The sequence below is a fragment of the Odontesthes bonariensis genome, chromosome 16 (genome assembly GCF_027942865.1).
Source record: "Odontesthes bonariensis isolate fOdoBon6 chromosome 16, fOdoBon6.hap1, whole genome shotgun sequence".
NCBI lineage: Eukaryota > Metazoa > Chordata > Actinopteri > Atheriniformes > Atherinopsidae > Odontesthes > Odontesthes bonariensis.
The window spans coordinates 28,990,045-29,011,907 of NC_134521.1; the positions used below are offsets into that span (position 1 = coordinate 28,990,045).

At 44.5% G+C, this 21,863-nt stretch overlaps 13 non-coding genes across 13 annotated transcripts; all 13 read left to right on the forward strand.

Moving 5' to 3' along the window:
- The first annotated feature begins 128 nt into the window (after nt 1-128).
- On the forward strand, nt 129-201 carry trnav-uac (transfer RNA valine (anticodon UAC)). The gene has a single exon. It is a non-coding gene; the product is annotated as a tRNA-Val (tRNA).
- Nucleotides 202-1,379: 1,178 nt separating this feature from the next.
- trnav-uac (transfer RNA valine (anticodon UAC)) lies at nt 1,380-1,452 on the forward strand. Its single transcript has one exon. It is a non-coding gene; the product is annotated as a tRNA-Val (tRNA).
- A 3,661-nt stretch (nt 1,453-5,113) lies between these two features.
- Nucleotides 5,114-5,186, forward strand: trnav-uac (transfer RNA valine (anticodon UAC)). The gene has a single exon. It is a non-coding gene; the product is annotated as a tRNA-Val (tRNA).
- Nucleotides 5,187-6,364: 1,178 nt separating this feature from the next.
- trnav-uac (transfer RNA valine (anticodon UAC)) lies at nt 6,365-6,437 on the forward strand. The gene has a single exon. It is a non-coding gene; the product is annotated as a tRNA-Val (tRNA).
- A 2,411-nt stretch (nt 6,438-8,848) lies between these two features.
- trnav-uac (transfer RNA valine (anticodon UAC)) lies at nt 8,849-8,921 on the forward strand. Its single transcript has one exon. It is a non-coding gene; the product is annotated as a tRNA-Val (tRNA).
- Nucleotides 8,922-10,099: 1,178 nt separating this feature from the next.
- Nucleotides 10,100-10,172, forward strand: trnav-uac (transfer RNA valine (anticodon UAC)). The gene has a single exon. It is a non-coding gene; the product is annotated as a tRNA-Val (tRNA).
- Nucleotides 10,173-11,350: 1,178 nt separating this feature from the next.
- trnav-uac (transfer RNA valine (anticodon UAC)) lies at nt 11,351-11,423 on the forward strand. Its single transcript has one exon. It is a non-coding gene; the product is annotated as a tRNA-Val (tRNA).
- A 2,850-nt stretch (nt 11,424-14,273) lies between these two features.
- trnav-uac (transfer RNA valine (anticodon UAC)) lies at nt 14,274-14,346 on the forward strand. The gene has a single exon. It is a non-coding gene; the product is annotated as a tRNA-Val (tRNA).
- A 2,411-nt stretch (nt 14,347-16,757) lies between these two features.
- On the forward strand, nt 16,758-16,830 carry trnav-uac (transfer RNA valine (anticodon UAC)). The gene has a single exon. It is a non-coding gene; the product is annotated as a tRNA-Val (tRNA).
- Nucleotides 16,831-18,009: 1,179 nt separating this feature from the next.
- Nucleotides 18,010-18,082, forward strand: trnav-uac (transfer RNA valine (anticodon UAC)). The gene has a single exon. It is a non-coding gene; the product is annotated as a tRNA-Val (tRNA).
- Nucleotides 18,083-19,261: 1,179 nt separating this feature from the next.
- On the forward strand, nt 19,262-19,334 carry trnaa-ugc (transfer RNA alanine (anticodon UGC)). Its single transcript has one exon. It is a non-coding gene; the product is annotated as a tRNA-Ala (tRNA).
- A 1,177-nt stretch (nt 19,335-20,511) lies between these two features.
- trnav-uac (transfer RNA valine (anticodon UAC)) lies at nt 20,512-20,584 on the forward strand. The gene has a single exon. It is a non-coding gene; the product is annotated as a tRNA-Val (tRNA).
- A 1,161-nt stretch (nt 20,585-21,745) lies between these two features.
- trnav-uac (transfer RNA valine (anticodon UAC)) lies at nt 21,746-21,818 on the forward strand. Its single transcript has one exon. It is a non-coding gene; the product is annotated as a tRNA-Val (tRNA).
- The last annotated feature ends 45 nt before the right edge of the window (nt 21,819-21,863 follow it).

Below are 21,863 nucleotides of genomic sequence, written 5' to 3' on the forward strand. Positions count from 1 at the left end.
AAGTTACTTGTACCTCACTGATGTCCAGTTGCGTTAGATGATTCTCTTTCAAGAACACTGGAATAGAGGTTGTCCCTTTGTCAGCAAAGATGTAGGCTTTGCCGGTTTCCATGACAACAGCTACAGGAGGTTCTGTAGTGTAGCGGTTATCACGTCTGCTTTACATGCAGAAAGTCCTGGGTTCAACCCCCAGCAGAACCAAGCTTCAGGGACTTCTTTACAGGTACCATGAGTCCAAAACTGCTGATGCAATTCCTGGCTTTTTATGCAACTCAGGTTTACAGGGTAAATAGAAAGGGAGAGAGCACGTTGCCCTGGGGTGCTCCTGTGCTGCTGACTACTCTCTCAAACACACATCCTTTGAGTGTCACGAACTGGGCTCTGTTTGTCAGGTAGTCACTATCCAGGCAATTGTGGAGGAATCCACGGCTATTTCAGAACGCCCTCTCACATATCGCTGGGTGTAGGTTGAATTGTATCAAAAGCACTGGAAAAATCAAAGAAAAAGATCCTCACTGCGCTTCTTGTTTTTTGCAGATGGGAGTGGGCTCGCTGAATCAAATAGATGATTGCATCTTTAACACCGACACCAGGAAAATAAGCAAACTCTGGTGAGTCCTGAAAGATGTCAACTTGCTGCCTTACAGGAGCTAATAACAATCTCTCCTGGACTTTCATAAAACGGGATGTTAGTGCAACTGCTCTGTTGTGTTGGGCACGGATGGATGAGATTTTTTAGCCCCGAGAACAAGGCAGGGTGTCTTCTGCAGCACCTGAAATTTCTCCTGATTGGGGCCAAACTTGAACATACGTAGTAGAGACCCATGTGGTTTTCCCATACAGGCCTTCGGAACTCTTGGGCTCATACCATCTGAAATTGCAGCCTTGTTCCAGTTCAGTTTCTCCAGCTTTCTCTTCACCTGACGACTGTAGATGGACAGGCTAGAGGTTGAGGCATGCTAACTTAGTTGGCTCTGTCCAGACTTGCCTCAGTCAAGACCCCCTCTCCTAAGAGCTTATTATTTTTTTTAGAGTCTGACTTTTCCTATGAAAACAAATCGATCTTTCTTTGTAAATCGGTTTTAAAACAGAAAGGTCCAGTCAGATGTACTGATATTCTCTATACTTAGCGCTTATTTTCAACACTAAACGTAGTGGGTACCTCCCGAAACGAGCAAGGTGAAGGAGTTATGCACTCAGTACTGTTCTTCAGCCTATAATCAGTATCCACCATGTTAAACTTTTCAGAGTAAGTTACTTGTACCTCACTGATGTCCAGTTGCGTTAGATGATTCTCTTTCAAGAACACTGGAATAGAGGTTGTCCCTTTGTCAGCAAAGATGTAGGCTTTGCCGGTTTCCATGACAACAGCTACAGGAGGTTCTGTAGTGTAGCGGTTATCACGTCTGCTTTACACGCAGAAAGTCCTGGGTTCAACCCCCAGCAGATCCAAGCTTCAGGGACTTCTTTACAGGTACCATGAGTCCAAAACTGCTGATGCAATTCCTGGCTTTTTATGCAACTCAGGTTTACAGGGTAAATAGAAAGGGAGAGAGCACGTTGCACTGGGGTGCTCCTGTGCTGCTGACTACTCTCTCAAACACACATCCTTTGAGTGTCACGAACTGGGCTCTGTTTGTCAGGTAGTCACTATCCAGGCAATTGTGGAGGAATCCACGGCTATTTCAGAACGCCCTCTCACATATCGCTGGGTGTAGGTTGAATTGTATCAAAAGCACTGGAAAAATCAAAGAAAAAGATCCTCACTGCGCTTCTTGTTTTTTGCAGATGGGAGTGGGCTCGCTGAATCAAGTAGATGGTTATATCTTTAACACCGACACCAGGAAAATAAGCAAACTCTGGTGAGTCCTGAAATATGTCAACTTGCTGCCTTACAGGAGCTAATAACAATCTCTCCTGGACTTTCATAAAACGGGATGTTAGTGCAACTGCTCTGTTGTGTTGGGCACGGATGGATGAGATTTTTTAGCCCCGAGAACAAGGCAGGGTGTCTTCTGCAGCACCTGAAATTTCTCCTGATTGGGGCCAAACTTGAACATACGTAGTAGAGACCCATGTGGTTTTCCCATACAGGCCTTCTGAACTCTTGGGCTCATACCATTTGAAATTGCAGCCTTGTTCCAGTTCAGTTTCTCCAGCTTTCTCTTCACCTGACGACTGTAGATGGACAGGCTAGAGGTTGAGGCATGCTAACTTAGTTGGCTCTGTCCAGACTTGCCTCAGTCAAGACCCTCTCTCCTAAGAGCTTATTATTTTTTTAGAGTCTGACTTTTCCTATGAAAACAAATCGATCTTTCTTTGTAAATTGGTTTTAAAACAGAACGGTCCAATCAGTTGTACTGATATTCTCTATACTTAGTGCTTATTTTCAACACTAAACGTAGGGGGTACCTCCCCAAACGAGCAAGGTGAAGGAGTTATGCACTCAGTACTGTTCTTCAGTCTATAATCAGTATCCACCATGTTAAACTTTTCAGAGTAAGTTACTTGTACCTCACTGATGTCCAGTTGCGTTAGATGATTCTCTTTCAAGAACACTGGAATAGAGGTTGTCCCTTTGTCAGCAAAGATGTAGGCTTTGCCGGTTTCCATGACAACAGCTACAGGAGGTTCTGTAGTGTTCTGGTTATCACGTCTGCTTTACACGCAGAAAGGCCTGGGTTCAACCCCTAGCAGAACCAAGCTTCAGGGACTTCTTTACAGGTACCATGAGTCCAAAACTGCTGATGCAATTCCTGGCTTTTTATGCAACTCAGGTTTACAGGGTAAATAGAAAGGGAGAGAGTACGTTGCCCTGGGGTGCTCCTGTGCTGCTGACTACTATCTCAAACACGCATCCTTTGAGTGTCACAAACTGGGCTCTGTTTGTCAGGTAGTCACTATCCAGGCAATTGTGGAGGAATCCATCGCTATTTCAGAACGCCCTCTCACATATCGCTGGGTGTAGGTTGAATTGTATCAAAAGCACTGGAAAAATCAAAGAAAAAGATCCTCACTGCGCTTCTTGTTTTTTGCAGATGGGAGTGGGCTCGCTGAATCAAGTAGATGATTGCATCTTTAACACCGACACCAGGAAAATAAGCAAACTCTGGTGAGTCCTGAAAGATGTCAACTTGCTGCCTTACAGGAGCTAATAACAATCTGTCCTGGACTTTCATAAAACGGGATGTTAGTGCAACTGCTCTGTTGTGTTGGGCACGGATGGATGAGATTTTTTAGCCCTGAGAACAAGGCAGGGTGTCTTCTGCAGCACCTGCAATTTCTCCTGATTGGGGCCAAACTTGAACATAGGTAGTAGAGACCCACGTGGTTTTCCCATACAGGCCTTCGGAACTCTTGGGCTCATACCATCTGAAATTGCAGCCTTGTTCCAGTTCAGTTTCTCCAGCTTTCTCTTCACCTGACGACTGTAGATGGACAGGCTAGAGGTTGAGGCATGCTAACTTAGTTGGCTCTGTCCAGACTTGCCTCAGTCAAGACCCCCTCTCCTAAGAGCTTATTATTTTTTTTAGAGTCTGACTTTTCCTATGAAAACAAATCGATCTTTCTTTGTAAATCGGTTTTAAAACAGAAAGGTCCAGTCAGATGTATTGATATTCTCTATACTTAGTGCTTATTTTCAACACTAAACGTAGTGGGTACCTCCCCAAACGAGCAAGGTGAAGGAGTTATGCACTCAGTACTGTTCTTCAGTCTATGATCAGTATCCACCATGTTAAACTTTTCAGAGTAAGTTACTTGTACCTCACTGATGTCCAGTTGCGTTAGATGATTCTCTTACAAGAACACTGGAATAGAGGTAGTCCCTTTGTCAGCAAAGATGTCGTCTTTGCCGGTTTCCATGACAACAGCTACAGGAGGTTCTGTAGTGTAGCGGTTATCACGTCTGCTTTACACGCAGAAATTCCTGGGTTCAACCCTCAGCACAACCAAGCTTCAGGGACTTCTGTACAGGTACCATGAGTCCAAAACTGCTGATGCAACTCAGGTTTACAGGGTAAATAGAAAGGGAGAGAGTATGTTGCCCTGGGGTGCTCCTGTGCTGCTGACTACTATCTCAAACACACATCCTTTGAGTGTCACAAACTGGGCTCTGTTTGTCATGTAGTCACTATCCAGGCAAATATGGAGAAATCCACAGCTATTTCAGAACGCCCTCTCACATATCGCTGGGTGTAGGTTGAATTGTATCAAAAGCACTGGAAAAATCAAAGAAAAAGATCCTCACTGCGCTTCTTGTTTTTTGCAGATGGGAGTGGGCTCGCTGAATCAAATAGATGATTGCATCTTTAACACCGAGACCAGGAAAATAAGCAAACTCTGGTGAGTCCTGAAAGATGTCAACTTGCTGCCTTACAGGAGCTAATAACAATCTCTCCTGGACTTTCATAAAACGGGATGTTAGTGCAACTGCTCTGTTGTGTTGGGCACGGATGGATGAGATTTTTTAGCCCCGAGAACAAGGCAGGGTGTCTTCTGCAGCACCTGAAATTTCTCCTGATTGGGGCCAAACTTGAACATAGGTAGTAGAGACCCACGTGGTTTTCCCATACAGGCCTTCGGAACTCTTAGTCTCATACCATCTGAAATTGCAGCCTTGTTCCAGTTCAGTTTCTCCAGCTTTCTCTTCACCTGATGACTGTAGACGGGCAGGCTAGAGGTTGAGGCATGCTAACTTAGTTGGCTCTGTCCAGACTTGCCTCAGTCAAGACCCTCTCTCCTAAGAGCTTATTATTTTTTTAGAGTCTGACTTTTCCTATGAAAACAAATCGATCTTTCTTTGTAAATCGGGTTTAAAACAGAAAGGTCCAGTCAGATGTACTGGTATTCTCTATACTTAGAGTGCTCATTTTCAAAACTAAACGTAGTGGGTACCTCCCCAAACGAGCAAGGTGAAGGAGTTATGCACTCAGTACTGTTCTTCAGTCTATAATCAGTATCCACCATGTTAAACTTTTCAGAGTAAGTTACTTGTACCTCACTGATGTCCAGTTGCGTTAGATGATTCTCTTTCAAGAACACAGGAATAGAGGTAGGCCCTTTGTCAGCAAAGATGTAGGCTTTGCCGGTTTCCATGACAACAGCTACAGGAGGTTCTGTAGTGTAGCGGTTATCACGTCTGCTTTACACGCAGAAAGTCCTGGGTTCAACCCCCAGCAGAACCAAGCTTCAGGGACTTCTTTACAGGTACCATGAGTCCAAAACTGCTGATGCAATTCCTGGCTTTTTATGCAACTCAGGTTTACAGGGTAAATAGAAAGGGAGAGAGCACGTTGCCCTGGGGTGCTCCTGTGCTGCTGACTACTCTCTCAAACACACATCCTTTGAGTGTCACGAACTGGGCTCTGTTTGTCAGGTAGTCACTATCCAGGCAATTGTGGAGGAATCCACGGCTATTTCAGAACGCCCTCTCACATATCGCTGGGTGTAGGTTGAATTGTATCAAAAGCACTGGAAAAATCAAAGAAAAAGATCCTCACTGCGCTTCTTGTTTTTTGCAGATGGGAGTGGGCTCGCTGAATCAAGTAGATGGTTATATCTTTAACACCGACACCAGGAAAATAAGCAAACTCTGGTGAGTCCTGAAATATGTCAACTTGCTGCCTTACAGGAGCTAATAACAATCTCTCCTGGACTTTCATAAAACGGGATGTTAGTGCAACTGCTCTGTTGTGTTGGGCACGGATGGATGAGATTTTTTAGCCCCGAGAACAAGGCAGGGTGTCTTCTGCAGCACCTGAAATTTCTCCTGATTGGGGCCAAACTTGAACATACGTAGTAGAGACCCTGGTGGTTTTCCCATACAGGCCTTCGGAACTCTTGGGCTCATACCATCTGAAATTGCAGCCTTGTTCCAGTTCAGTTTCTCCAGCTTTCTCTTCACCTGACGACTGTAGATGGACAGGCTAGAGGTTGAGGCATGCTAACTTAGTTGGCTCTGTCCAGACTTGCCTCAGTCAAGACCCCCTCTCCTAAGAGCTTATTATTTTTTTTAGAGTCTGACTTTTCCTATGAAAACAAATCGATCTTTCTTTGTAAATCGGTTTTAAAACAGAAAGGTCCAGTCAGATGTACTGATATTCTCTATACTTAGTGCTTATTTTCAACACTAAACGTAGTGGGTACCTCCCCAAACAAGCAAGGTGAAGGAGTTATGCACTCAGTACTGTTCTTCAGTCTATAATCAGTATCCACCATGTTAAACTTTTCAGAGTAAGTTACTTGTACCTCACTGATGTCCAGTTGCGTTAGATGATTCTCTTTCAAGAACACTGGAATAGAGGTTGTCCCTTTGTCAGCAAAGATGTAGGCTTTGCCGGTTTCCATGACAACAGCTACAGGAGGTTCTGTAGTGTAGCGGTTATCACGTCTGCTTTACATGCAGAAAGTCCTGGGTTCAACCCCCAGCAGAACCAAGCTTCAGGGACTTCTTTACAGGTACCATGAGTCCAAAACTGCTGATGCAATTCCTGGCTTTTTATGCAACTCAGGTTTACAGGGTAAATAGAAAGGGAGAGAGCACGTTGCCCTGGGGTGCTCCTGTGCTGCTGACTACTCTCTCAAACACACATCCTTTGAGTGTCACGAACTGGGCTCTGTTTGTCAGGTAGTCACTATCCAGGCAATTGTGGAGGAATCCACGGCTATTTCAGAACGCCCTCTCACATATCGCTGGGTGTAGGTTGAATTGTATCAAAAGCACTGGAAAAATCAAAGAAAAAGATCCTCACTGCGCTTCTTGTTTTTTGCAGATGGGAGTGGGCTCGCTGAATCAAATAGATGATTGCATCTTTAACACCGACACCAGGAAAATAAGCAAACTCTGGTGAGTCCTGAAAGATGTCAACTTGCTGCCTTACAGGAGCTAATAACAATCTCTCCTGGACTTTCATAAAACGGGATGTTAGTGCAACTGCTCTGTTGTGTTGGGCACGGATGGATGAGATTTTTTAGCCCCGAGAACAAGGCAGGGTGTCTTCTGCAGCACCTGAAATTTCTCCTGATTGGGGCCAAACTTGAACATACGTAGTAGAGACCCATGTGGTTTTCCCATACAGGCCTTCGGAACTCTTGGGCTCATACCATCTGAAATTGCAGCCTTGTTCCAGTTCAGTTTCTCCAGCTTTCTCTTCACCTGACGACTGTAGATGGACAGGCTAGAGGTTGAGGCATGCTAACTTAGTTGGCTCTGTCCAGACTTGCCTCAGTCAAGACCCCCTCTCCTAAGAGCTTATTATTTTTTTTAGAGTCTGACTTTTCCTATGAAAACAAATCGATCTTTCTTTGTAAATCGGTTTTAAAACAGAAAGGTCCAGTCAGATGTACTGATATTCTCTATACTTAGCGCTTATTTTCAACACTAAACGTAGTGGGTACCTCCCGAAACGAGCAAGGTGAAGGAGTTATGCACTCAGTACTGTTCTTCAGCCTATAATCAGTATCCACCATGTTAAACTTTTCAGAGTAAGTTACTTGTACCTCACTGATGTCCAGTTGCGTTAGATGATTCTCTTTCAAGAACACTGGAATAGAGGTTGTCCCTTTGTCAGCAAAGATGTAGGCTTTGCCGGTTTCCATGACAACAGCTACAGGAGGTTCTGTAGTGTAGCGGTTATCACGTCTGCTTTACACGCAGAAATTCCTGGGTTCAACCCTCAGCACAACCAAGCTTCAGGGACTTCTGTACAGGTACCATGAGTCCAAAACTGCTGATGCAACTCAGGTTTACAGGGTAAATAGAAAGGGAGAGAGTATGTTGCCCTGGGGTGCTCCTGTGCTGCTGACTACTATCTCAAACACACATCCTTTGAGTGTCACAAACTGGGCTCTGTTTGTCATGTAGTCACTATCCAGGCAAATATGGAGAAATCCACAGCTATTTCAGAACGCCCTCTCACATATCGCTGGGTGTAGGTTGAATTGTATCAAAAGCACTGGAAAAATCAAAGAAAAAGATCCTCACTGCGCTTCTTGTTTTTTGCAGATGGGAGTGGGCTCGCTGAATCAAATAGATGATTGCATCTTTAACACCGAGACCAGGAAAATAAGCAAACTCTGGTGAGTCCTGAAAGATGTCAACTTGCTGCCTTACAGGAGCTAATAACAATCTCTCCTGGACTTTCATAAAACGGGATGTTAGTGCAACTGCTCTGTTGTGTTGGGCACGGATGGATGAGATTTTTTAGCCCCGAGAACAAGGCAGGGTGTCTTCTGCAGCACCTGAAATTTCTCCTGATTGGGGCCAAACTTGAACATAGGTAGTAGAGACCCACGTGGTTTTCCCATACAGGCCTTCGGAACTCTTAGTCTCATACCATCTGAAATTGCAGCCTTGTTCCAGTTCAGTTTCTCCAGCTTTCTCTTCACCTGATGACTGTAGACGGGCAGGCTAGAGGTTGAGGCATGCTAACTTAGTTGGCTCTGTCCAGACTTGCCTCAGTCAAGACCCTCTCTCCTAAGAGCTTATTATTTTTTTAGAGTCTGACTTTTCCTATGAAAACAAATCGATCTTTCTTTGTAAATCGGGTTTAAAACAGAAAGGTCCAGTCAGATGTACTGGTATTCTCTATACTTAGAGTGCTCATTTTCAAAACTAAACGTAGTGGGTACCTCCCCAAACGAGCAAGGTGAAGGAGTTATGCACTCAGTACTGTTCTTCAGTCTATAATCAGTATCCACCATGTTAAACTTTTCAGAGTAAGTTACTTGTACCTCACTGATGTCCAGTTGCGTTAGATGATTCTCTTTCAAGAACACAGGAATAGAGGTAGGCCCTTTGTCAGCAAAGATGTAGGCTTTGCCGGTTTCCATGACAACAGCTACAGGAGGTTCTGTAGTGTAGCGGTTATCACGTCTGCTTTACACGCAGAAAGTCCTGGGTTCAACCCCCAGCAGAACCAAGCTTCAGGGACTTCTTTACAGGTACCATGAGTCCAAAACTGCTGATGCAATTCCTGGCTTTTTATGCAACTCAGGTTTACAGGGTAAATAGAAAGGGAGAGAGCACGTTGCCCTGGGGTGCTCCTGTGCTGCTGACTACTCTCTCAAACACACATCCTTTGAGTGTCACGAACTGGGCTCTGTTTGTCAGGTAGTCACTATCCAGGCAATTGTGGAGGAATCCACGGCTATTTCAGAACGCCCTCTCACATATCGCTGGGTGTAGGTTGAATTGTATCAAAAGCACTGGAAAAATCAAAGAAAAAGATCCTCACTGCGCTTCTTGTTTTTTGCAGATGGGAGTGGGCTCGCTGAATCAAGTAGATGGTTATATCTTTAACACCGACACCAGGAAAATAAGCAAACTCTGGTGAGTCCTGAAATATGTCAACTTGCTGCCTTACAGGAGCTAATAACAATCTCTCCTGGACTTTCATAAAACGGGATGTTAGTGCAACTGCTCTGTTGTGTTGGGCACGGATGGATGAGATTTTTTAGCCCCGAGAACAAGGCAGGGTGTCTTCTGCAGCACCTGAAATTTCTCCTGATTGGGGCCAAACTTGAACATACGTAGTAGAGACCCTGGTGGTTTTCCCATACAGGCCTTCGGAACTCTTGGGCTCATACCATCTGAAATTGCAGCCTTGTTCCAGTTCAGTTTCTCCAGCTTTCTCTTCACCTGACGACTGTAGATGGACAGGCTAGAGGTTGAGGCATGCTAACTTAGTTGGCTCTGTCCAGACTTGCCTCAGTCAAGACCCCCTCTCCTAAGAGCTTATTATTTTTTTTAGAGTCTGACTTTTCCTATGAAAACAAATCGATCTTTCTTTGTAAATCGGTTTTAAAACAGAAAGGTCCAGTCAGATGTACTGATATTCTCTATACTTAGTGCTTATTTTCAACACTAAACGTAGTGGGTACCTCCCCAAACAAGCAAGGTGAAGGAGTTATGCACTCAGTACTGTTCTTCAGTCTATAATCAGTATCCACCATGTTAAACTTTTCAGAGTAAGTTACTTGTACCTCACTGATGTCCAGTTGCGTTAGATGATTCTCTTTCAAGAACACTGGAATAGAGGTTGTCCCTTTGTCAGCAAAGATGTAGGCTTTGCCGGTTTCCATGACAACAGCTACAGGAGGTTCTGTAGTGTAGCGGTTATCACGTCTGCTTTACATGCAGAAAGTCCTGGGTTCAACCCCCAGCAGAACCAAGCTTCAGGGACTTCTTTACAGGTACCATGAGTCCAAAACTGCTGATGCAATTCCTGGCTTTTTATGCAACTCAGGTTTACAGGGTAAATAGAAAGGGAGAGAGCACGTTGCCCTGGGGTGCTCCTGTGCTGCTGACTACTCTCTCAAACACACATCCTTTGAGTGTCACGAACTGGGCTCTGTTTGTCAGGTAGTCACTATCCAGGCAATTGTGGAGGAATCCACGGCTATTTCAGAACGCCCTCTCACATATCGCTGGGTGTAGGTTGAATTGTATCAAAAGCACTGGAAAAATCAAAGAAAAAGATCCTCACTGCGCTTCTTGTTTTTTGCAGATGGGAGTGGGCTCGCTGAATCAAATAGATGATTGCATCTTTAACACCGACACCAGGAAAATAAGCAAACTCTGGTGAGTCCTGAAAGATGTCAACTTGCTGCCTTACAGGAGCTAATAACAATCTCTCCTGGACTTTCATAAAACGGGATGTTAGTGCAACTGCTCTGTTGTGTTGGGCACGGATGGATGAGATTTTTTAGCCCCGAGAACAAGGCAGGGTGTCTTCTGCAGCACCTGAAATTTCTCCTGATTGGGGCCAAACTTGAACATACGTAGTAGAGACCCATGTGGTTTTCCCATACAGGCCTTCGGAACTCTTGGGCTCATACCATCTGAAATTGCAGCCTTGTTCCAGTTCAGTTTCTCCAGCTTTCTCTTCACCTGACGACTGTAGATGGACAGGCTAGAGGTTGAGGCATGCTAACTTAGTTGGCTCTGTCCAGACTTGCCTCAGTCAAGACCCCCTCTCCTAAGAGCTTATTATTTTTTTTAGAGTCTGACTTTTCCTATGAAAACAAATCGATCTTTCTTTGTAAATCGGTTTTAAAACAGAAAGGTCCAGTCAGATGTACTGATATTCTCTATACTTAGCGCTTATTTTCAACACTAAACGTAGTGGGTACCTCCCGAAACGAGCAAGGTGAAGGAGTTATGCACTCAGTACTGTTCTTCAGCCTATAATCAGTATCCACCATGTTAAACTTTTCAGAGTAAGTTACTTGTACCTCACTGATGTCCAGTTGCGTTAGATGATTCTCTTTCAAGAACACTGGAATAGAGGTTGTCCCTTTGTCAGCAAAGATGTAGGCTTTGCCGGTTTCCATGACAACAGCTACAGGAGGTTCTGTAGTGTAGCGGTTATCACGTCTGCTTTACACGCAGAAAGTCCTGGGTTCAACCCCCAGCAGATCCAAGCTTCAGGGACTTCTTTACAGGTACCATGAGTCCAAAACTGCTGATGCAATTCCTGGCTTTTTATGCAACTCAGGTTTACAGGGTAAATAGAAAGGGAGAGAGCACGTTGCACTGGGGTGCTCCTGTGCTGCTGACTACTCTCTCAAACACACATCCTTTGAGTGTCACGAACTGGGCTCTGTTTGTCAGGTAGTCACTATCCAGGCAATTGTGGAGGAATCCACGGCTATTTCAGAACGCCCTCTCACATATCGCTGGGTGTAGGTTGAATTGTATCAAAAGCACTGGAAAAATCAAAGAAAAAGATCCTCACTGCGCTTCTTGTTTTTTGCAGATGGGAGTGGGCTCGCTGAATCAAGTAGATGGTTATATCTTTAACACCGACACCAGGAAAATAAGCAAACTCTGGTGAGTCCTGAAATATGTCAACTTGCTGCCTTACAGGAGCTAATAACAATCTCTCCTGGACTTTCATAAAACGGGATGTTAGTGCAACTGCTCTGTTGTGTTGGGCACGGATGGATGAGATTTTTTAGCCCCGAGAACAAGGCAGGGTGTCTTCTGCAGCACCTGAAATTTCTCCTGATTGGGGCCAAACTTGAACATACGTAGTAGAGACCCATGTGGTTTTCCCATACAGGCCTTCTGAACTCTTGGGCTCATACCATTTGAAATTGCAGCCTTGTTCCAGTTCAGTTTCTCCAGCTTTCTCTTCACCTGACGACTGTAGATGGACAGGCTAGAGGTTGAGGCATGCTAACTTAGTTGGCTCTGTCCAGACTTGCCTCAGTCAAGACCCTCTCTCCTAAGAGCTTATTATTTTTTTAGAGTCTGACTTTTCCTATGAAAACAAATCGATCTTTCTTTGTAAATTGGTTTTAAAACAGAACGGTCCAATCAGTTGTACTGATATTCTCTATACTTAGTGCTTATTTTCAACACTAAACGTAGGGGGTACCTCCCCAAACGAGCAAGGTGAAGGAGTTATGCACTCAGTACTGTTCTTCAGTCTATAATCAGTATCCACCATGTTAAACTTTTCAGAGTAAGTTACTTGTACCTCACTGATGTCCAGTTGCGTTAGATGATTCTCTTTCAAGAACACTGGAATAGAGGTTGTCCCTTTGTCAGCAAAGATGTAGGCTTTGCCGGTTTCCATGACAACAGCTACAGGAGGTTCTGTAGTGTTCTGGTTATCACGTCTGCTTTACACGCAGAAAGGCCTGGGTTCAACCCCTAGCAGAACCAAGCTTCAGGGACTTCTTTACAGGTACCATGAGTCCAAAACTGCTGATGCAATTCCTGGCTTTTTATGCAACTCAGGTTTACAGGGTAAATAGAAAGGGAGAGAGTACGTTGCCCTGGGGTGCTCCTGTGCTGCTGACTACTATCTCAAACACGCATCCTTTGAGTGTCACAAACTGGGCTCTGTTTGTCAGGTAGTCACTATCCAGGCAATTGTGGAGGAATCCATCGCTATTTCAGAACGCCCTCTCACATATCGCTGGGTGTAGGTTGAATTGTATCAAAAGCACTGGAAAAATCAAAGAAAAAGATCCTCACTGCGCTTCTTGTTTTTTGCAGATGGGAGTGGGCTCGCTGAATCAAGTAGATGATTGCATCTTTAACACCGACACCAGGAAAATAAGCAAACTCTGGTGAGTCCTGAAAGATGTCAACTTGCTGCCTTACAGGAGCTAATAACAATCTGTCCTGGACTTTCATAAAACGGGATGTTAGTGCAACTGCTCTGTTGTGTTGGGCACGGATGGATGAGATTTTTTAGCCCTGAGAACAAGGCAGGGTGTCTTCTGCAGCACCTGCAATTTCTCCTGATTGGGGCCAAACTTGAACATAGGTAGTAGAGACCCACGTGGTTTTCCCATACAGGCCTTCGGAACTCTTGGGCTCATACCATCTGAAATTGCAGCCTTGTTCCAGTTCAGTTTCTCCAGCTTTCTCTTCACCTGACGACAGTAGACTGTTATAATTGGCTTTGTTCTTAGACATTAGGAATGAAATAAGACTCAGTACTTTTCCATATGACCTTAAGTGATGCAGGAGTAGACAGACAAAACAATCAGGAAAGTCTGGGAAACCAAGGGCAGATTGATACACACACATTATTTGAATTCCTCAGAGACATTATTTGAGTTAGACAATTCATATCCAATCACATTTGATCAACAAGGGATCCACCTCGGGAAACTAGGAGACATATATACGAGGTGTAACCGGGGATGCGGGGCTCGGGCTGACGGATTCCTGCGAGAGTTCTGTCAGACTGAGACCAGCGCTGAAATGCTCCACTTGTTGCCATACCAATAAAGACTTCATTTTCACTTGAATTTACTCCGGTCCGTTCTTGAGCCTCCTACTAAAAGAACCCGATCTAACAAGACGGACAGGCTAGAGGTTGAGGCATTCTAACTTAGGTGGCTCCGTCCAGACTTGCCTCTGTCAAGAACCCCTCTCCTAAGAGCTTTTTTTTTTTTTTAGAGTCTGACTTTTCCTATGAAAACAAATCGATCTTTCTTTGTAAATCGGGTTTAAAACGGAAAGGTCCAGTCAGATGTATTGATATTCTCTATACTTAGAGTGCTCATTTTCAAAACTAAACGTAGTGGGTACCTCCCCAAACGAGCAAGGTGAAGGAGTTATGCACTCAGTACTGTTCTTCAGTCTATAATCAGTATCCACCATGTTAAACTTTTCAGAGTAAGTTACTTGTACCTCACTGATGTCCAGTTGCGTTAGATGATTCTCTTTCAAGAACACTGGAATAGAGGTTGTCCCTTTGTCAGCAAAGATGTAGCCTGTGCCGGTTTCCATGACAACAGCTACAGGAGGTTCTGTAGTGTAGCGGTTATCATGTCTGCTTTACACGCAGAAAGTCCTGGGTTCAACCCCCAGCAGAACCAAGCTTCAGGGACTTCTTTACAGGTACCATGAGTCCAAAACTGCTGATGCAATTCCTGGCTTTTTATGCAACTCAGGTTTACAGGGTAAATAGAAAGGGAGAGAGCACGTTGCCCTGGGGTGCTCCTGTGCTGCTGACTACTCTCTCAAACACACATCCTTTGAGTGTCACGAACTGGGCTCTGTTTGTCAGGTAGTCACTATCCAGGCAATTGTGGAGGAATCCACGGCTATTTCAGAACGCCCTCTCACATATCGCTGGGTGTAGGTTGAATTGTATCAAAAGCACTGGAAAAATCAAAGAAAAAGATCCTCACTGCGCTTCTTGTTTTTTGCAGATGGGAGTGGGCTCGCTGAATCAAGTAGATGGTTATATCTTTAACACCGACACCAGGAAAATAAGCAAACTCTGGTGAGTCCTGAAATATGTCAACTTGCTGCCTTACAGGAGCTAATAACAATCTCTCCTGGACTTTCATAAAACGGGATGTTAGTGCAACTGCTCTGTTGTGTTGGGCACGGATGGATGAGATTTTTTAGCCCCGAGAACAAGGCAGGGTGTCTTCTGCAGCACCTGAAATTTCTCCTGATTGGGGCCAAACTTGAACATAGGTAGTAGAGACCCACGTGGTTTTCCCATACAGGCCTTCGGAACTCTTGGGCTCATACCATCTGAAATTGCAGCCTTGTTCCAGTTCAGTTTCTCCAGCTTTCTCTTCACCTGACGACTGTAGATGGACAGGCTAGAGGTTGAGGCATGCTAACTTAGTTGGCTCTGTCCAGACTTGCCTCAGTCAAGACCCCCTCTCCTAAGAGCTTATTATTTTTTTTAGAGTCTGACTTTTCCTATGAAAACAAATCGATCTTTCTTTGTAAATCGGTTTTAAAACAGAAAGGTCCAGTCAGATGTATTGATATTCTCTATACTTAGTGCTTATTTTCAACACTAAACGTAGTGGGTACCTCCCCAAACGAGCAAGGTGAAGGAGTTATGCACTCAGTACTGTTCTTCAGTCTATGATCAGTATCCACCATGTTAAACTTTTCAGAGTAAGTTACTTGTACCTCACTGATGTCCAGTTGCGTTAGATGATTCTCTTACAAGAACACTGGAATAGAGGTAGTCCCTTTGTCAGCAAAGATGTCGTCTTTGCCGGTTTCCATGACAACAGCTACAGGAGGTTCTGTAGTGTAGCGGTTATCACGTCTGCTTTACACGCAGAAATTCCTGGGTTCAACCCTCAGCACAACCAAGCTTCAGGGACTTCTGTACAGGTACCATGAGTCCAAAACTGCTGATGCAACTCAGGTTTACAGGGTAAATAGAAAGGGAGAGAGTATGTTGCCCTGGGGTGCTCCTGTGCTGCTGACTACTATCTCAAACACACATCCTTTGAGTGTCACAAACTGGGCTCTGTTTGTCATGTAGTCACTATCCAGGCAAATATGGAGAAATCCACAGCTATTTCAGAACGCCCTCTCACATATCGCTGGGTGTAGGTTGAATTGTATCAAAAGCACTGGAAAAATCAAAGAAAAAGATCCTCACTGCGCTTCTTGTTTTTTGCAGATGGGAGTGGGCTCGCTGAATCAAATAGATGATTGCATCTTTAACACCGAGACCAGGAAAATAAGCAAACTCTGGTGAGTCCTGAAAGATGTCAACTTGCTGCCTTACAGGAGCTAATAACAATCTCTCCTGGACTTTCATAAAACGGGATGTTAGTGCAACTGCTCTGTTGTGTTGGGCACGGATGGATGAGATTTTTTAGCCCCGAGAACAAGGCAGGGTGTCTTCTGCAGCACCTGAAATTTCTCCTGATTGGGGCCAAACTTGAACATAGGTAGTAGAGACCCACGTGGTTTTCCCATACAGGCCTTCGGAACTCTTAGTCTCATACCATCTGAAATTGCAGCCTTGTTCCAGTTCAGTTTCTCCAGCTTTCTCTTCACCTGATGACTGTAGACGGGCAGGCTAGAGGTTGAGGCATGCTAACTTAGTTGGCTCTGTCCAGACTTGCCTCAGTCAAGACCCTCTCTCCTAAGAGCTTATTATTTTTTTAGAGTCTGACTTTTCCTATGAAAACAAATCGATCTTTCTTTGTAAATCGGGTTTAAAACAGAAAGGTCCAGTCAGATGTACTGGTATTCTCTATACTTAGAGTGCTCATTTTCAAAACTAAACGTAGTGGGTACCTCCCCAAACGAGCAAGGTGAAGGAGTTATGCACTCAGTACTGTTCTTCAGTCTATAATCAGTATCCACCATGTTAAACTTTTCAGAGTAAGTTACTTGTACCTCACTGATGTCCAGTTGCGTTAGATGATTCTCTTTCAAGAACACAGGAATAGAGGTAGGCCCTTTGTCAGCAAAGATGTAGGCTTTGCCGGTTTCCATGACAACAGCTACAGGAGGTTCTGTAGTGTAGCGGTTATCACGTCTGCTTTACACGCAGAAAGTCCTGGGTTCAACCCCCAGCACAACCAAGCTTCAGTTACTTCTTTACAGGTACCATGAGTCCAAAACTGCTGATGCAATTCCTGGCTTTTGATGCAACTCAGGTTTACAGGGTAAATATAAAGGGAGAGAGCACGTTGCCCTGGGGTGCTCCTGTGCTGCTGACTACTATCTCAAACACACATCCTTTGAGTGTCACAAACTGGGCTCTGTTTGTCAGGTAGTCACTATCCAGGCAATTGTGGAGGAATCCACGGCTATTTCAGAACGCCCTCTCACATATCGCTGGGTGTAGGTTGAATTGTATCAAAAGCACTGGAAAAATCAAAGAAAAAGATCCTCACTGCACTTCTTGTTCTTTGCAGATGGGAGTGGGCTCGCTGAATCAAGTAGATGATTGCATCATTAACACCGACAACAGGAAAATAAGCAAACTCTGGTGAGTCCTGAAATATGTCAACTTGCTGCCTTACAGGAGCTAATAACAATCTGTCCTGGACTTTCATAAAACGGGATGTTAGTGCAACTGCTTTGTTGTGTTGGGCACGGATGGATGAGATTTTTTAGCCCTGAGAACAAGGCAGGGTGTCTTCTGCAGAACTTGCAATTTCTCCTGATTGGGGCCAAACTTGAACATAGGTAGTAGAGACCCACGTGGTTTTCCCATACAGGCCTTCGGAACTCTTGGGCTCATACCATCTGAAATTGCAGCCTTGTTCCAGTTCAGTTTCTCCAGCTTTCTCTTCACCTGACGACTGTAGACGGACAGGCTAGAGGTTGAGGCATGCTAACTTAGTTAGCTCTTTCCAGACTTGCCTCAGTCAAGACCCCCTCTCCTAAGAGCTTAAAATTTTTTTAGAGTCTGACTTTTCCTATGAAAACAAATCGATCTTTCTTTGTAAATCGGGTTTAAAACAGAAAGGTCCAGTCAGATGTACTGATATTCTCTATACTTAGAGTGCTTATTTTCAACACTAAACGTAGTGGGTACCTCCCCAAACGAGCAAGGTGAAGGAGTTATGCACTCAGTACTGTTCTTCAGTCCATAATCAGTATCCACCATGTTAAACTTTTCAGAGTAAGTTACTTGTACCTCACTGATGTCCAGTTGCGTTAGATGATTCTCTTTCAAGAACACTGGAATAGAGGTTGTCCCTTTGTCAGCAAAGATGTAGGCTTTGCCGGTTTCCATGACAACAGCTACAGGAGGTTCTGTAGTGTAGCGGTTATCATGTTTGCTTTACACGCAGAAAGTCCTGGGTTAAACCCCCAGCAGAACCAAGCTTCAGGGACTTCTTTACAGGTACCATGAGTCCAAAACTGCTGATGCAATTCCTGGCTTTTTATGCAACTCAGGTTTACAGGGTAAATAGAAAGGGAGAGAGCACGTTGCCCTGGGGTGCTCCTGTGCTGCTGACTACTCTCTCAAACACACATCCTTTGAGTGTCACAAACTGGGCTCTGTTTGTCAGGTAGTCACTATCCAGGCAATTGTGGAGGAATCCACCGCTATTTCAGAACGCCCTCTCACATATCGCTGGGTGTAGGTTGAATTGTATCGAAAGCACTGGAAAAATCAAAGAAAAAGATCCTCACTGCGCTTCTTGTTTTTTGCAGATGGGAGTGGGCTCGCTGAATCAAATAGATGATTGCATCTTTAACACCGACACCAGGAAAATAAGCAAACTCTGGTGAGTCCTGAAAGATGTCAACTTGCTGCCTTACAGGAGCTAATAACAATCTCTCCTGGACTTTCATAAAACGGGATGTTAGTGCAACTGCTCTGTTGTGTTGGGCACGGATGGATGAGATTTTTTAGCCCCGAGAACAAGGCAGGGTGTCTTCTGCAGCACCTGAAATTTCTCCTGATTGGGGCCAAACTTGAACATAGGTAGTAGAGACCCACGTGGTTTTCCCATACAGGCCTTCGGAACTCTTAGTCTCATACCATCTGAAATTGCAGCCTTGTTCCAGTTCAGTTTCTCCAGCTTTCTCTTCACCTGATGACTGTAGACGGGCAGGCTAGAGGTTGAGGCATGCTAACTTAGTTGGCTCTGTCCAGACTTGCCTCAGTCAAGACCCCCTCTCCTAAGAGCTTATTATTTTTTTAGAGTCTGACTTTTCCTATGAAAACAAATCGATCTTTCTTTGTAAATCGGGTTTAAAACGGAAAGGTCCAGTCAGATGTACTGGTATTCTCTATACTTAGAGTGCTCATTTTCAAAACTAAACGTAGTGGGTACCTCCCCAAACGAGCAAGGTGAAGGAGTTATGCACTCAGTACTGTTCTTCAGTCTATAATCAGTATCCACCATGTTAAACTTTTCAGAGTAAGTTACTTGTACCTCACTGATGTCCAGTTGCGTTAGATGATTCTCTTTCAAGAACACTGGAATAGAGGTAGGCCCTTTGTCAGCAAAGATGTAGGCTTTGCCGGTTTCCATGACAACAGCTACAGGAGGTTCTGTAGTGTAGCGGTTATCACGTCTGCTTTGCACGCAGAAAGTCCTGGGTTCAACCCCCAGCAGAACCAAGCTTCAGTTACTTCTTTACAGGTACCATGAGTCCAAAACTGCTGATGCAATTCCTGGCTTTTGATGCAACTCAGGTTTACAGGGTAAATACAAAGGGAGAGAGCACGTTGCCCTGGGGTGCTCCTGTGCTGCTGACTACTATCTCAAACACACATCCTTTGAGTGTCACAAACTGGGCTCTGTTTGTCAGGTAGTCACTATCCAGGCAATTGTGGAGGAATCCACCGCTATTTCAGAACGCCCTCTCACATATCGCTGGGTGTAGGTTGAATTGTATCAAAAGCACTGGAAAAATCAAAGAAAAAGATCCTCACTGCACTTCTTGTTCTTTGCAGATGGGAGTGGGCTCGCTGAATCAAGTAGATGATTGCATCTTTAACACCGACACCAGGAAAATAAGCAAACTCTGGTGAGTCCTGAAATATGTCAACTTGCTGCCTTACAGGAGCTAATAACAATCTCTCCTGGACTTTCATAAAACGGGATGTTAGTGCAACTGCTTTGTTGTGTTGGGCACGGATGGATGAGATTTTTTAGCCCTGAGAACAAGGCAGGGTGTCTTCTGCAGCACTTGCAATTTCTCCTGATTGGGGCCAAACTTGAACATAGGTAGTAGAGACCCACGTGGTTTTCCCATACAGGCCTTCGGAACTCTTGGGCTCATACCATCTGAAATTGCAGCCTTGTTCCAGTTCAGTTTCTCCAGCTTTCTCTTCACCTGACGACTGTAGACGGACAGGCTAGAGGTTGAGGCATGCTAACTTAGTTAGCTCTTTCCAGACTTGCCTCAGTCAAGACCCCCTCTCCTAAGAGCTTAAAATTTTTTTAGTCTGACTTTTCCTATGAAAACAAATCGATCTTTCTTTGTAAATCGGGTTTAAAACAGAAAGGTCCAGTCAGATGTACTGATATTCTCTATACTTAGAGTGCTTATTTTCAACACTAAACGTAGTGGGTACCTCCCCAAACGAGCAAGGTGAAGGAGTTATGCACTCAGTACTGTTCTTCAGTCCATAATCAGTATCCACCATGTTAAACTTTTCAGAGTAAGTTACTTGTACCTCACTGATGTCCAGTTGCGTTAGATGATTCTCTTTCAAGAACACTGGAATAGAGGTAGTCCCTTTGTCAGCAAAGATGTAGGCTTTGCCGGTTTCCATGACAACAGCTACAGGAGGTTCTGTAGTGTAGCGGTTATCACGTCTGCTTTACACGCAGAAAGTCCTGGGTTCAACACCCAGCAGAACCAAGCTTCAGGGACTTCTTTACAGGTACCATGAGTCCAAAACTGCTGATGCAACTAAGGTTTACAGGGTAAATAGAAAGGAAGAGACTACGTTGCCCTGGGGTGCTCCTGTGCTGCTGACTACTCTCTCAAACACACATCCTTTGAGTGTTACAATCTGAGCTCTGTTTATCAGGTAGTCACTATCCAGGCAATTGTGGAGGAATCCACTGCTATTTCAGAATGCCCTCTCACATATCGCTGGGTGTAGGTTGAATTGTATCAAAAGCACTGAAAAAATCAAAGAAAAAGATCCTCACTGCGCTTCTTGTTTTTTGCAGATGCGAGTGGGCTCGCTGAATCAAGTAGATGATTGCATCTTTAACATCGACACCAGGAAAACAAGCAAACTCTGGTGAGTCCTGAAAGATGTCAACTTGCTGCCTTACAGGAGCTAATAACAATCTCTCCTGGACTTTCATAAAACGGGATGTTAGTGCAACTGCTCTGTTGTGTTGGGCATGGATGGATGAGATTTTTTAGCCCTGAGAACAAGGCAGGGTGTCTTCTGCAGCACCTGCAATTTCTTCTGATTGGGGCCAAACTTGAACATAGGTAGTAGAGACCCACGTGGTTTTCCCATACAGGCCTTCGGAACTCTTGGGATCATACCATCTGAAATTGCAGCCTTGTTCCAGTTCAGTTTCTCCAGCTTTCTCTTCACCTGACGACTGTAGACGGACAGGCTAGAGGTTGAGGCATTCTAACTTAGGTGGCTCCGTCCAGACTTGCCTCTGTCAAGAACCCCTCTCCTAAGAGCTTATTATTTTTTTTAGAGTCTGACTTTTCCTATGAAAACAAATCGATCTTTCTTTTTAAATCGGGTTTAAAACAGAAAGGTCCAGTCAGATGTACTGATATTCTCTATACTTAGAGTGCTCATTTTCAAAACTAAACGTAGTGGGTACCTCCCCAAACGAGCAAGGTGAAGGAGTTATGCACTCAGTACTGTTCTTCAGTCTATAATCAGTATCCACCATGTTAAACTTTTCAGAGTAAGTTACTTGTACCTCACTGATTTCCAGTTGCGTTAGATGATTCTCTTACAAGAACACTGGATTAGAGGTTGTCCCTTTGTCAGCAAAGATGTAGGCTTTGCCGGTTTCCATGACAACAGCTACAGGAGGTTCTGTAGTGTAGCGGTTATCACGTCTGCTTTACACGCAGAAAGTCCTGGGTTCAACCCCCAGCAGAACCAAGCTTCAGGGACTTCTTTACAGATACCATGAGTCCAAAACTGTTG